This window comes from Mustelus asterias, unplaced genomic scaffold (assembly GCF_964213995.1).
Source record: "Mustelus asterias unplaced genomic scaffold, sMusAst1.hap1.1 HAP1_SCAFFOLD_1156, whole genome shotgun sequence".
Classification (NCBI taxonomy): domain Eukaryota; kingdom Metazoa; phylum Chordata; class Chondrichthyes; order Carcharhiniformes; family Triakidae; genus Mustelus; species Mustelus asterias.
Window position 1 is genome coordinate 18,837 of NW_027591101.1, and position 12,493 is coordinate 31,329.

The window sequence follows — 12,493 nt, forward strand, 5'->3', positions numbered from 1 at the left end:
CAATTGTGCTCATTAATAAAAGCAAATTACTGCGGCTGATGGAACCTGAAACCAAGGGAGAAAATGCTGGAAAGTCTCACAAGGTCTGGCAGCATCTGTAAGGAGAGAAAAGAGCTGACGTTTCGAATCCAGATGATATTTTGTCAAAGCTCATTTTACAATTGTACTCAGTATTTGTTTCAATATTTAGTATCAATGCATGATTTAACACATATGTCTTCATTATGAATTGAATATCTCTGAAATTGAATATCACTGAATTGCAAACATAACTGGCCAACGAAAAGAGTCGAGTCACCGGGTAATACAGATCCCGTGGTGTTTGTTTGAGATTGGCCATCGTCAGCTTTTAAACAAAGTCAACTATAAATTAAATGGAAGTGATTGAAGAATTATCTGTTAGGTATACTTCAGCCTTTTTTATTATAAACGTGAAACATTCAGGCGCATAAATTCCAGCCATCTATAGGAAAGATTAGTTGATCCGCACTGAGTCTCCATTTCCTCATCTGTCTGAGTGTTTTTTTTCCGATTTCCATGTGATGAAGCAAGATTTAAAAAAAAATATTATTCTGGGAAATGTGCGCCATTTCCCCTAGTTCACTTAGAGTATCACTTGTGTCTGTCTTTTTGAGCACACACTCCCATTAGACATGTTTCAGATGGTGATTCGCTATTTCAGTTTGCCCCTCTGAACCCATTACATTTTGTTGTCCACTGAACAAGATGATACTATGTGCAGGTTGTCAAAATAGAGACGTTTCTTTCCTATCAGTGCGTCAAAAAAAATCAGCATTTCTTATTCACAGAAACCATTTGAGGTTGAGGTCAGAGGAAAGATAATATTGCTGTAATATCGAGATTCGGATAATGTTCAGCAACGAACTGAAATTATACAGGATTCCCCTCATCTTACATGAGCAAGCTTAACGAATGCTTCTTCCCTGATTCGGACCGGGGACTTTTCGTGTTTTAGGAGAACTGGATAACCACTCCACTGCAGCTAGCATTGGGGCCTCAATGGCCCTGACTACAATGTTTAACTCCACTGTGTTGCTGCAGGTTTGAATGGTATGATTGAGGGCCCATGTCACTTAATACAACAGCACATCCCTGACTTTCAACCTGATATCGCAACTTATCTTGTTCTTCAAAATTAAAAAGAGTTCGTCCGGCAAATATCTAAGGAAGCACTGATTTGTGCTCAATCATTAATGCGTCATTCTTATCTTCCTGCGAATAATTTCGACCAATTATACTCAGTATCTGTTTCATAGAATCATAGAATCAGTGCAGAAACGGCCAATCGGCCCAACGAATCAGCAGCGACGCCAGAGTATCATAACCAGGCCATTTCCCCTGCTTTCCCCACAACGCTACTCCTTTCCCATGGCTAATCTATCTAAACGAGGGGCAATTTAGCATGCCCAATCCACCTTGGATCATCATTCAATTTTTAATATCAATACAGTTATTTAATATATATCTCCAAATTCTGAATTTAATACTTCTGGAACAATATCTCTGGAACATGCAATTGGTCTGACTGCATTGTTCAACTCCGCTCTATTGCTGCAGGTTCAAATGGTTAGACTGAGAGTCCATGTATCTCAGTGCAAGAGGGCAACCGTTACTTTCAACGTGATGTCTCAACTTGTCTCGAATTTCAAAATTTAAAATAATTCATCGGAAAAATGTCTAAGGGAGCAATGATTTCTGCTCAATCATGAATGCGTCATTCTCATATACCATCGATTAACTTCAACCAGTTATATCCAGTATTTGTTCGGCAATCAACATTTACTATCAATCCAGTCATTTAACACAGATGTCCTCATTGCGAATTGAATATGTCTGAAATATACAACATTGAATTGCAAACATTACTGACCAACAACATAAATCGAGTCACGGGTAATACACATCGAATGGTGCGTTTTTGAGTTTGACCATGATCAGCTTTTAAACCAAATCAAATATATTTAAAGGGAAGAGATTCAAGAATGATCTGTCAGTTGTACTTGATCCCTCTTTATTCTGTGTGTGAAACATTCTGGCGCCTAAATCTCGTTCATCTATAGGAGATCCAGAAGGTCCGCTTTGTTTCTCGATTTCCTCTTCTGTCTGAGAGGTTTTCCCTATTTTGTTAGTCTGAAGAAAAATTTTAAAAAGATGCTTCGGGGAAATGTTCTCCATTTTCTCGACTTCAGTTACAGTATCACTTGTATCTGTATTTTTGAGCACACAATACTATTAGGCATGTTTCAGTTGGTGATGAAGTATGTTAGTCTGCATCTATAAACCTATTAAATTCTGGTGTGGACTGAAAATATTACCAATATGTGCACGGTTTTAAAATAGGAACATCTATTTCCTCTCATTGCGTCATGAAAATACAAGATTTCTGATTTTGCTGAAAGCTTCTGAGGCCGAGGTGAGCGCAATTATAACATGGCTGTAACATCGAGTTTCGGATAATGTTCAGCTACAATCTGAAATTATACAGACTTCCCTCAACCTTAATGAACAAATTTCATTAATGCTTCTGCTCGATTTCGAACGAGGCCATTTCCCCTGTTTTCCCCACAACGCTACTCCTTTTCCATGGTTAATCTATCTAACCGAGGGGCAATTTAGCATGCCCAATCCACCTTGGATCATTATTCAATTTTTAATATCAATACAGTTATTTAATATATATGTCCAAATTCTGAATTTAATATCTCTGGAATATGCAATTGATCTGACTGCATTGTTCAACTCCGCTCAATTGCTGCAGATTCGAATGGTGAGGCTGAGAGTCCATGTACCTCCGTGCAAGAAGGCAACCGTTACTTTCAACGTGATGTCTCAACTTGTCTCGAATTTCAAAATTTAAAATAATTCATCGGACAAATGTCTAAGGGAGCAATGATTTCTGCTCAATCGTGAATGCGTCATTCTCATATACCATCGATTAACTTCAACCAGTTATATCCAGTATTTGTTCGGTAATCAACATTTACTATCAATCCAGTTATTTAACACAGATGTCCTCATTGCGAATTGAATATGTCTGAAATATACAACATTGAATTGCAAACATTACTGACCAACAAAATAAATCGAGTCACGGGTAATACACATCGAATGGTGCATTTTTGAGTTTGACCATGATCAGCTTTTAAACCAAATCAAATATATTTAAAGGGAAGAGATTCAAGAATGATCTGTCAGTTATACTTGATCCCTCTTTATTCTGTGTATGAAACATTCTGGCGCCTAAATCTCGTTCATCTATAGGAGATCCAGAAGGTCCTCTTTGTTTCTTGATTTCCTCTTCTGTCTGAGAGGTTTTCCCTATTTCGTTAGTATGAAGAAAAATTTTAAAAAGATGCTTCGGGGAAATGTTCTCCATTTTCTCTCCTTCAGTTATAGTAACACTTGTATCTGTATTTTTGAGCACACAATACTCTTAGACATGTTTCAGTTGGTGATGAAGTATGTTAGTCAGCATCTATAAACCTATTAAATTCTGGTGTGGACTGAAAATATTGTTAATATGTGCACGGTTTTAAAATAGGAACATTTCCTCTCATTGCGTCATGAAAATACAAGGTTTCTGATTTTGCTGAAAACTTTTGAGGCCGAGGTGAGCGCAAATATAACATGGCTGTAACATCGAGTTTCGGATAATGTTCAGCTACAGTCTGAAATTATACAGACTTCCCTCAACCTTAATGGACAAATTTCATTAATGCTTCTGCTCGATTTCGAACGTGGGCCCTTACGTGCGTGAGGCAAATGCAATCAGCACTACACCACAGAAACTGTTAGCGGCTCCGCAGCCCAATGGGGCTGAGTTGATATGTTGCAATATTCGTTGGGAATGCTGGAGACACATTAATCTAAGAATGATTGAAAATGGTTAACAATGTCACAGAACGATGAGAGGCTCATCAATCCATCAGATCTTTGCGAATTATTTTATGAGGAGCTAAATAATTAAGATGTCGTTGCGGGATTGATGGGCCGATGGGCCTGTTCCTGTCCTGAACTGTTCTTTGTTCCAATTTCAATTTCCTCCTCTCATTCCATGAAGTTGATGTTTCTCCCTTTTAAGTCATTGAAAAATCCCAATTTGAAGAAGGAGTTTCTGCGGAATCCATGGACAATTTGCTTTAACAACCTTTCCCTTACCCAATGGCAGGAAGTATTGGATTTATCTTCCTGATATAGTTTTCAACGTAAACATATATTTATTTTTGCAATTGATTTTATATCGATTTTACAAAACGAATTTAAATCGGATGCAGCATCTCCTCATTATTTCTGAATTATATCTAATATAACTACATTTACTCCACAGCCTTCCACAGAGTGTGGAATATAACAGACGAGAATAAATCACCTACACCTGAAGCAGTCTTCTTGTGCTGTCCTCCTGTGTCCTGAACATCCAATCCGAAAACCTCGAGAATGGATGGAGAATCTGTCTTATTCACACGGACTTCACATAGGCCAACACAGTGGCACAGTGGTTAGCACTGCTGTTTCACAACGCTAGGGACCCGGGTTCAATTGAAATTCCTCCTTAGTGTACACGAACAGGCGGCGGAATGTGGCGACGAGAGGATTTTCACAGTAACTTGAAGTATGAATTGCAGTATTAATGTAAGCCTGGTTGTGACACCAGTAAATATGTTTTGCACACGGAAACATCCAGAATATGTTTGGCGTAAAAATAAATACATCCATTATTGCTTATTCTGCAAAAGGGTCCACGTCGATTTGGCAATCAATGATCAGCATTGATGAGAAATAGATTTCTGGCTGCTCCTGTTGTTAAAATGTTGTGTTCCATCGCAATGAATATCTAACACGATATTGCCGCACTTACACCACACCAGGGAATTCCAGTTCAGGAAGTTTACTCTGGAGCTAGCACGCTTTTTACGTTGCCAATGAGTTCATGTCTCTTTTGTGTGTCAATGGCTGTGCCAATCTGCTTGGTTATCTTTCTTAGTGATTGTCCGTGTGTCTCGTGGAACAAGCTGCCAGAGGTATTAGTAGAGGCCGTTACAAGTTTATCTTTTAAAAAGCATTTAGATAGTATATGGGTACGATGGGTATAGAGGGATATGGGCCAAATGCGGGCAATTGAGATTAGCTGAGGGGTTTAAACAAAAACGGGCGGCATGGACAAGTTGGGCCGAAGGGCCTGTTTCCATGCTGTAAACCTCCAGAGATTTTAGAGAGAGTGCAGAGGAGGTTTACCAGGATGTTGCCTGGTATGGAAGGGCTTAGTTATGAGGAGAGATTGGGTAAACTGGGGTTGTTCTCACTGGAAAGACGGAGGATGAGGGGTGACCTAAAAGAGGTGTATAAAATTATGAAAGGCATAGATAGAGTGAACGGTGAGAAGCTTTTTCCCAGGTCGGTGGTGACGTTCACGAGGGGTCATAGGTTCAAGGTGAGGGGTGGGGGGGGGGGGGGGAGGTTTAATACGGATATCAGAAGGAGGTATTTTACACAGAGGGTGGTGGGGGCCTGGAATGCGCTGCCGGGCAAGGTGGTGGAGGTGGTGGGAACGTTTAAGACTTATGTAGATAGCCACATGAACGGAGTGGGAATGGAGGGATACAAAAGAATGGTCTAGTTGGGACCAGGGAGCGGCGCGGGCTTGGAGGGCCGAAGGGCCTGTTCCTGTGCTGTATTGTTCTTTGTTCTTTGACTCTATGACTATGTTTGAGTCGATCGGTTTGGGAATCTATCACTTTGTTTACTGGTCTCTGTGTTGATTCTGTGCAGTATCCGAGGTTTCCAGTGAACACGGAGGTGGAAGTATTCATGCATTATCATGGTTAGCAACGCAAACTAATAGGTGTCAGAAATCTGCAGAATAATTCTGGATTTATAACGAGGGACGTTAGAATTGATGTCACTGTCTGGGTATATATCTATATGGTTATATATCCTTATTCGTGTTGGTCTTTCCACGTGACCGTGTGTCTATCTGTTCTCCGCATGTCGGCTGGGTTTCCTCGGGTGCTGTGGTTTCCTCCAACAGACCAAAGATGTGCGGATTAGGTGGATTGGCCATGATAAATTGACCCCTAGTGTCAGGGAGATTATGTGTGCGGTTACGGGAATAGGGCCTCGGTGGAATTGTGGTCGGTACAGATTCGCTGGGCCGAATGGCCTCCTTCTGTACTGTAGGGGTTCTATGATTCAATGTTCCCTATAAGTGTCAGTCTTTTCAGGTTGCCGTGTGTGTACCTGTTTCCAATATGCGGCTGTGCTGTCCACGGGAGAGCACTCTCTGATCACTTATGAAAGATCACAGTCCCTTTCTAAAGGAAGCGTCTGTTTGAAGATGTAAAGATGGGCGGAGAGATGGAGTCACCTTGGACCTCATAACATCCCCCTGACTGGCGGCACGGTAGCACAGTGGTTAGCACTGCTGCTTCACAGCTCCAGGGTCCCGGGTTCGATTCCCAGCTCGGGTCACTGTCTGTGTGTGGAGTTTGCACATTCTCCTCGTGTCTGCGTGGGTTTCCTCCGGGTGCTCCGGTTTTCTCCCACAGTCCAAAGATGTGCGGGTTAGGTTGATTGGCCAGGTTAAAAAAAAAATTGCTCCTTAGAGTCCTGGGATGCGTAGGTTAGAGGGATTAGCGTGTAAAATATGTGGGGGTAGGGCCTGGGTGGGATTGTGGTCGGTGCAGACTCGATGGGCCAAATGGCCTCCTTCTGCACTGTAGGGTTTCTATGATTCTATGACTGTTTCAACATCTCCAATTGCAGATCTGATTCAGACAGTGATCAGTCTCTCTGTTTCTGCTGTTCAGACTCGAACCATGGGGGTGAAACTCTGTCTCACTCTGGTTATTGTCCTGATAACAGGTCTGTCATTTTGAACTTCTGCCTGAAATCTGCCAGTCACCATATTCATTCCCCATTTCCATCTCGAGGTGATTATTCTGTTGTTGTTACTCCTTCTAACCCGCTGCGTGTCTGTTGCCTATTTTCAGACATCAGTAACGGTGACTCAGTGTCCCAGTCAGAACCAGGAGTTGAAGCAGCAGAGGGTGAAGATTCAGCAATACCCGGCAGTTACTCGGGACAGAGTTTAACTGTACAACATTACTGTTCTGGTATCGCCAGTATGCACACCGAGCCCCTCATTGACTGCTCAGAGCCGCGAATGTACCGAAACCGCTCAAGGTTTTTTACACTGCAGCGGGAATCTCAACCTGAAACAAAGCACTTTTCACTTGCCCATGAAAGATGGGAAGGTGACAGACAGCACCGTGTATTACTGTGCACTGAGAGCCACAGTGAATGAGGCTCCCGCGGGCCTCATACAAAATCTGGCACAGGTCGATAATCAATGATTCATTGTCAGGACAACACATGGGGTTAAAAATCAGACAAAATTTACTCATAGCGAACCTGACAATACAGCCCCGTCTGAGTGTTTTCCCTCACTGATTGTCACTGTTGGGAAATTTGACATGTTTTTACTCATATTACTATCACATCAAGTCCAATCGCTCCCCGATCCTTTCACACAAACCCTCAGATCTCCCAGGTAAACCGTGTCATCAGACAGACCACACCTTTCAAAAGTGATCAAATATCAAAGGCAGACTCAGAGTTGTCACATGTTGATGTTGCTGGGTTAAAATTATTGACTGTAACATGTGTACTTTATAAACAAAAACCCCCAGTTGCAAACAGTCGAGGTAACAATATTGGACGGATATTTTGCTGGAACTTAAAGTCCACAAATGCTGATGCGGTGAGTTATTTAATCAATTTCGGCTTTCACTCGAGGTGTCAGAACTGCTTTGTAGAAAGTTAAACAATTTTTATTTTGCTAGCTATTAACGTGCAGGCTCGTTGGTCTAGGGGTATGATTCTCACTTAGGGTACCTCACCCGATTAGCATGCGAGAGGTCCCGGGTTCAAATCCCGGACGAGCCCCGTTTTGACCAAAATATTGTGTTCGAAAGGAGATATTTTGATTTGTTTCAGGTGCAAACGGCGGGATGGCTTTCTGCTGACTGGCTCCGAAAAAGATTCAGAAAGGCACAGAATTTTACAGCACGGATAGAGCCCACTCGGACACCCACATGGCAGGCGCGGACACCCATCATGTCTGCGCCTGCCACGTGAGAGCTGGACGGGAAGCGTTAGTTCTGATTCTCGCTGCACAGATACTTCCAGAAATACTGACATAACCCAGCATTTTCTGTTTTTATTTCAGATTTAGACTTTGGGCTGACAAGTGGCAAGTAACATTCGCGCCACACAAATGCCAGACAACGTCCATCACCAATAAGAGAAAATCTAACCACCGCCTCTTGACAGTCAATAGTTTTTCCATCACTGAATCCCCCACTGTTAACATCCATACGGTTACCATTGACCAGATACTCAATTGGACTCGGCACATAAACACAATGGCTACAAGAGCAGGTCAGAGGCCAGGAATACTGCGGCGAATAACTCACCTCCTGATTCCCCAGAGTCTGTCCACCATCTACAAGGCACAAGTCAGGAGCGTGATGGAATATTCCCACCTCGCCTGGATGGGTGCAGCTCCAACAACACTCAAGAAGATTGACATCATCCAGGACAAAGCAGCCCGCTTGATTGGCACCACATCCACAAGCATTCAATCCCACCACAGCCGATGCTCAGTAGCAGCGATGTGTATTATCTAAAAGATACACAGCTGCAATTCACCAAAGATCCTTAGACAGCACCTTCGAAACCCACGACCACTTCCATCCAGAAGGAAAAGGGTACTGTTTCCACATGGGAACATCACCACCTGCAAGTTCTCCTCCAAGTCACTCACCATCCTGACTTGGAATTATATTGCCTTTCCTTAGCATGGCCTTATTCTGTGGTGTACTCATTTTCTAATTTAGTGCGTACCTCACCCTGAGGCCGTGAACCGCAAAGTATTTTCTCATTTCTCATTTCTGTCATCTCTCCCTCAATGTCAATAAAACGGAGATTGTCATTGACTTCAGAAAACGTAGAGGAGAACATGCCCCTGTCTCCATCAAAGGGAACGAAGTGGAATGGGTCGAGAGCTTCAGGTTGTTAGGTCTCCAGATCACCAACAACCTGTCCTGGCCTCCCATGCCGACGCTATAGTGAAGAAAGCCCATCAACGCCTCTACTTTCTCAGAAGACTTAGGAAATTTGGCATGTCAGATACGACTGTCACCAAGGTTTACAGGTGCACCATAGAAAACATTATTTCTAGTTGTATCACAGCTTGATATGGCTCCTGCTCTGCCCAAGACCGCAATAAACTACAAAGGTTTGCGAATGTAGCCCAATCCGTCACTCAAACCAGCCTCCCATCCATTGATTCTGTCGACGCTTCTTGCTGCATCGGCAAAGCAGCCAGCATACTTAAGGACCCCACGCACCGCGGACATTCTCTCTTCCACCTTCTTCCTTCGAGAGAAAGATACAGAAGCCTGAGGTCAAGTACTAGCCGACTCAAGAACAGCTTTTTCCCTGCTGCCATCATACTTTTGAATGGCCATTACCTTGCATTAAGTTGATCTTTCTCTACACCCTGACAGTGACTGCAATACCACATTCTGAACTCTCCCGTTTCCTTCTCTATGAATAGTACGCTTTGTCTGTATAGCGCGCAAGAAAAAATGCTTTTCACTGTATACTAATACATGTGACAATAAATAAAACCAAATCAAATCGTTGCATTTCTCCTGACTTCCAGACTATTCCCGTTGTTACATTTCCTCCCTCCTGAGTTTCAGTCGTTTCAAATTCCCACATTTTTCACCTTTTCCTGTTGTAATGAAAGGCCATGGACGTAAAATATGAGCTTTGTTTCCCTGTCCACAAATTCTGCCTGAATTCCTAAGTTTCTGCAGCATCTTCCGCCTTCGCTGCAGTTATCTGATCGGCTTCGAATGGCCAAGAGAACATCGTTTCTTTCAAACAGTGGCTGCTTATAGGCTCCTTGGTGTAGGGGTATGAATCGCATTTTGGTATGCCTTAACCACCGAGATCCCGAGTTGAAATCCGAGACTAACCCTACTGTTTCTTCTTATCCCTGTTACATCAAAACATCGAAAGCAGGAGTAGGTCATTGGAACATCATCTACCATTCATTGTTGTCATGCCTGATAATCAAATTCAATACCCTGATCCGCCATTTAGCCCCATGAGCTATATTAAACTTCTCTTGAAATCATAGTGTTTGGCCTCAACTACTTTCTGTGGGAGTGAACTCTGCAGATTCACCACTCTCTGGCTGAAGGAAGTCTCTTCATCTCAGCCATTATCCTCAAACTATAATCCCAAGTTCTGGACTCCCCACTAACGAGAACATTCTTTCTGAATCTACCCTGCTTCATCCGGTCAGAATGTTATAAGGTTCCATTAGAATCATAGAATCCCTGCAGTACAGAACGAGGCCAATTCGGCCCATCAAGTCTGTACGGAGCACAATCCCATACCGGCCCCTCTCCTGTAACTCCATGCATTCACCCTGCTAATCCCACTGACACTAGGGCCAATATAACACGGCCAATCAACATTAGCCACACATCTTTGGACAATGGGAGGAAACCGGAGCACCCGGAGGAAACCCATGCAGATACGGGGAGAATGTGCAAACTCCACACAGACAGTGACCGATGCCAGATTTGAACCTCGGACCCTGGCGTTTTGAGGCAGCAGTGCTAACCAATGTGCCACCCAAAACATATCTGCCCAGAAATAGCCAGGATTAGTTGGCAAGAAATGCATTTGCCAATGTTGGACACCTAAGTGTTAAAATAAGCCGCATCCCAGAAGTGACTCGAACACACGCTTCCTGGTTTAGGAAGCCGGTGCCTTACGCATTAGGTCACTGGAACTATAGGTGAGCTACTGCTGCAGCTTTAAAAAGCTGTATATCTCCATCCACATAGACTGTGACTAACCCCAGAATCGAAACCAGGTCCCTGGTATTGTGAGCCAGCAGAACTAAGCACTGTGCCGCCCTCTCCCACGAAGATTTCATCAGATTTTATGAGCTGCAGATTTTGTTTTTTTTCTTTGCATTGCAGACTTTGGGATTGGTTCACATGGGGTTTCGTTTGGGAACCTGAGCACAAACCGTGAGGAATCTATCAGCACAACACACTCGCTCGAAAATAAATATATGATCAACAGGGTTGGCTCTGTAACTTGACATTCATTTTATCTCCATTCACCTCTTCAGCTGGCCGCATGATTATGGGTTCAGAGAGCTGCCTGGATGTTTCTTTTTGTTCATGTGGGTGTCGCTGGCTAGATCAGCATGCACTGCCCATCAGTATTTAGCCTTGAGAAAGTAGTGCTGAGCTGTCTTCTTGAAACGTTGCATCCATTTGTACAGGTACACTTACAGTGCTGTTAGGGAGGGAATTCCACGAATTTGTCCCAATGACAGTGAAGGAACGGCGATATATTTCCAAATCAGAATGCTGAGGGACTTGAGGGTGGTGTTGGCTGTAGGCGTTGGAGGGGGGCGGGGGGGGGGGGGGGGGGGCGGGGCGGGGCGGGGCGGGGCGGGGGGGGGGAGCGGGGGAGCTGCCAGGTGGAAGCGGTCATGGGTTTGGAAGATGCTGTCTAAAGTGCCTTTGGTGGATTCCTGCATCATGCAGACAAGTGGTGAATATTCTATCACATTCCTGACTTGTGCCACGTCGATCATGGAACATAGAACATAGAACAGTACAGCACAGAACAGGCCCTTCGGCCCACGATGTTGTGCCGAGCTTTAAGTGAAACGAAGATCAAACTATCCCACTCCCTATCATCCTGGTGTGCTCCATGTGCCCATCCAATAACCGCTTAAATGTTCCTAAAGTGTCTAACTCCACTGTCACTGCAGGCAGTCCATTCCACGCCCCAACCACTCTCTGCGTAAAGAACCTACCTCTGATATCCTACCTATATCTCCCACTATGATGCCTATAGTTATGCCGATCGTGGACTGTTTTTTAGAAGTCAGGAGGTGAGTTACTCCCGCAGGATTCCCATCCTCTGCCCTGCTCTTTCAGCCACTGAATAAACTGATAACATGTGTGCTGAGTCAAAATAGGTGTGTCTTCTTTCCTGCTCAGTTTGTCGTGAATTTTCAGCACTTTTGTCTTTTCCTGAATGTATTTTGAGGCTCAAGTAAGAGCCAATGTCATATGATTGTAGGATACTATATTCAGGTAATATTCAACAGTGGAATCACTGGCGGGAGGGGTACGGTTTCGAGTCATGTTGTTGACGCTGGATTTGACGCTTTGGGAACCAGGGTTCGAATTCCAACACAGCAAGTTAACTCAATTCAAGGCAAAGTACAATTACTGTAAGTGAGTCGAGAAAAATTTAATGATGCAACATTTCCTCACTAAAACGAATATGTTTTGACCATGGCTCTGCCGGTTTTGAAGCCTCGAACCGATATGTAAAACATTGCTGCACGGTGTTTCGTTGT

The 12,493-nt window shown here is 43.5% G+C and overlaps 1 non-coding gene across 1 annotated transcript; it reads left to right on the forward strand.

Moving 5' to 3' along the window:
• The first annotated feature begins 7,875 nt into the window (after nt 1-7,875).
• On the forward strand, nt 7,876-7,965 carry trnap-agg (transfer RNA proline (anticodon AGG)). The gene is given in 2 exon segments: nt 7,876-7,911; nt 7,930-7,965. It is a non-coding gene; the product is annotated as a tRNA-Pro (tRNA).
• Nucleotides 7,966-12,493: the final 4,528 nt, after the last annotated feature.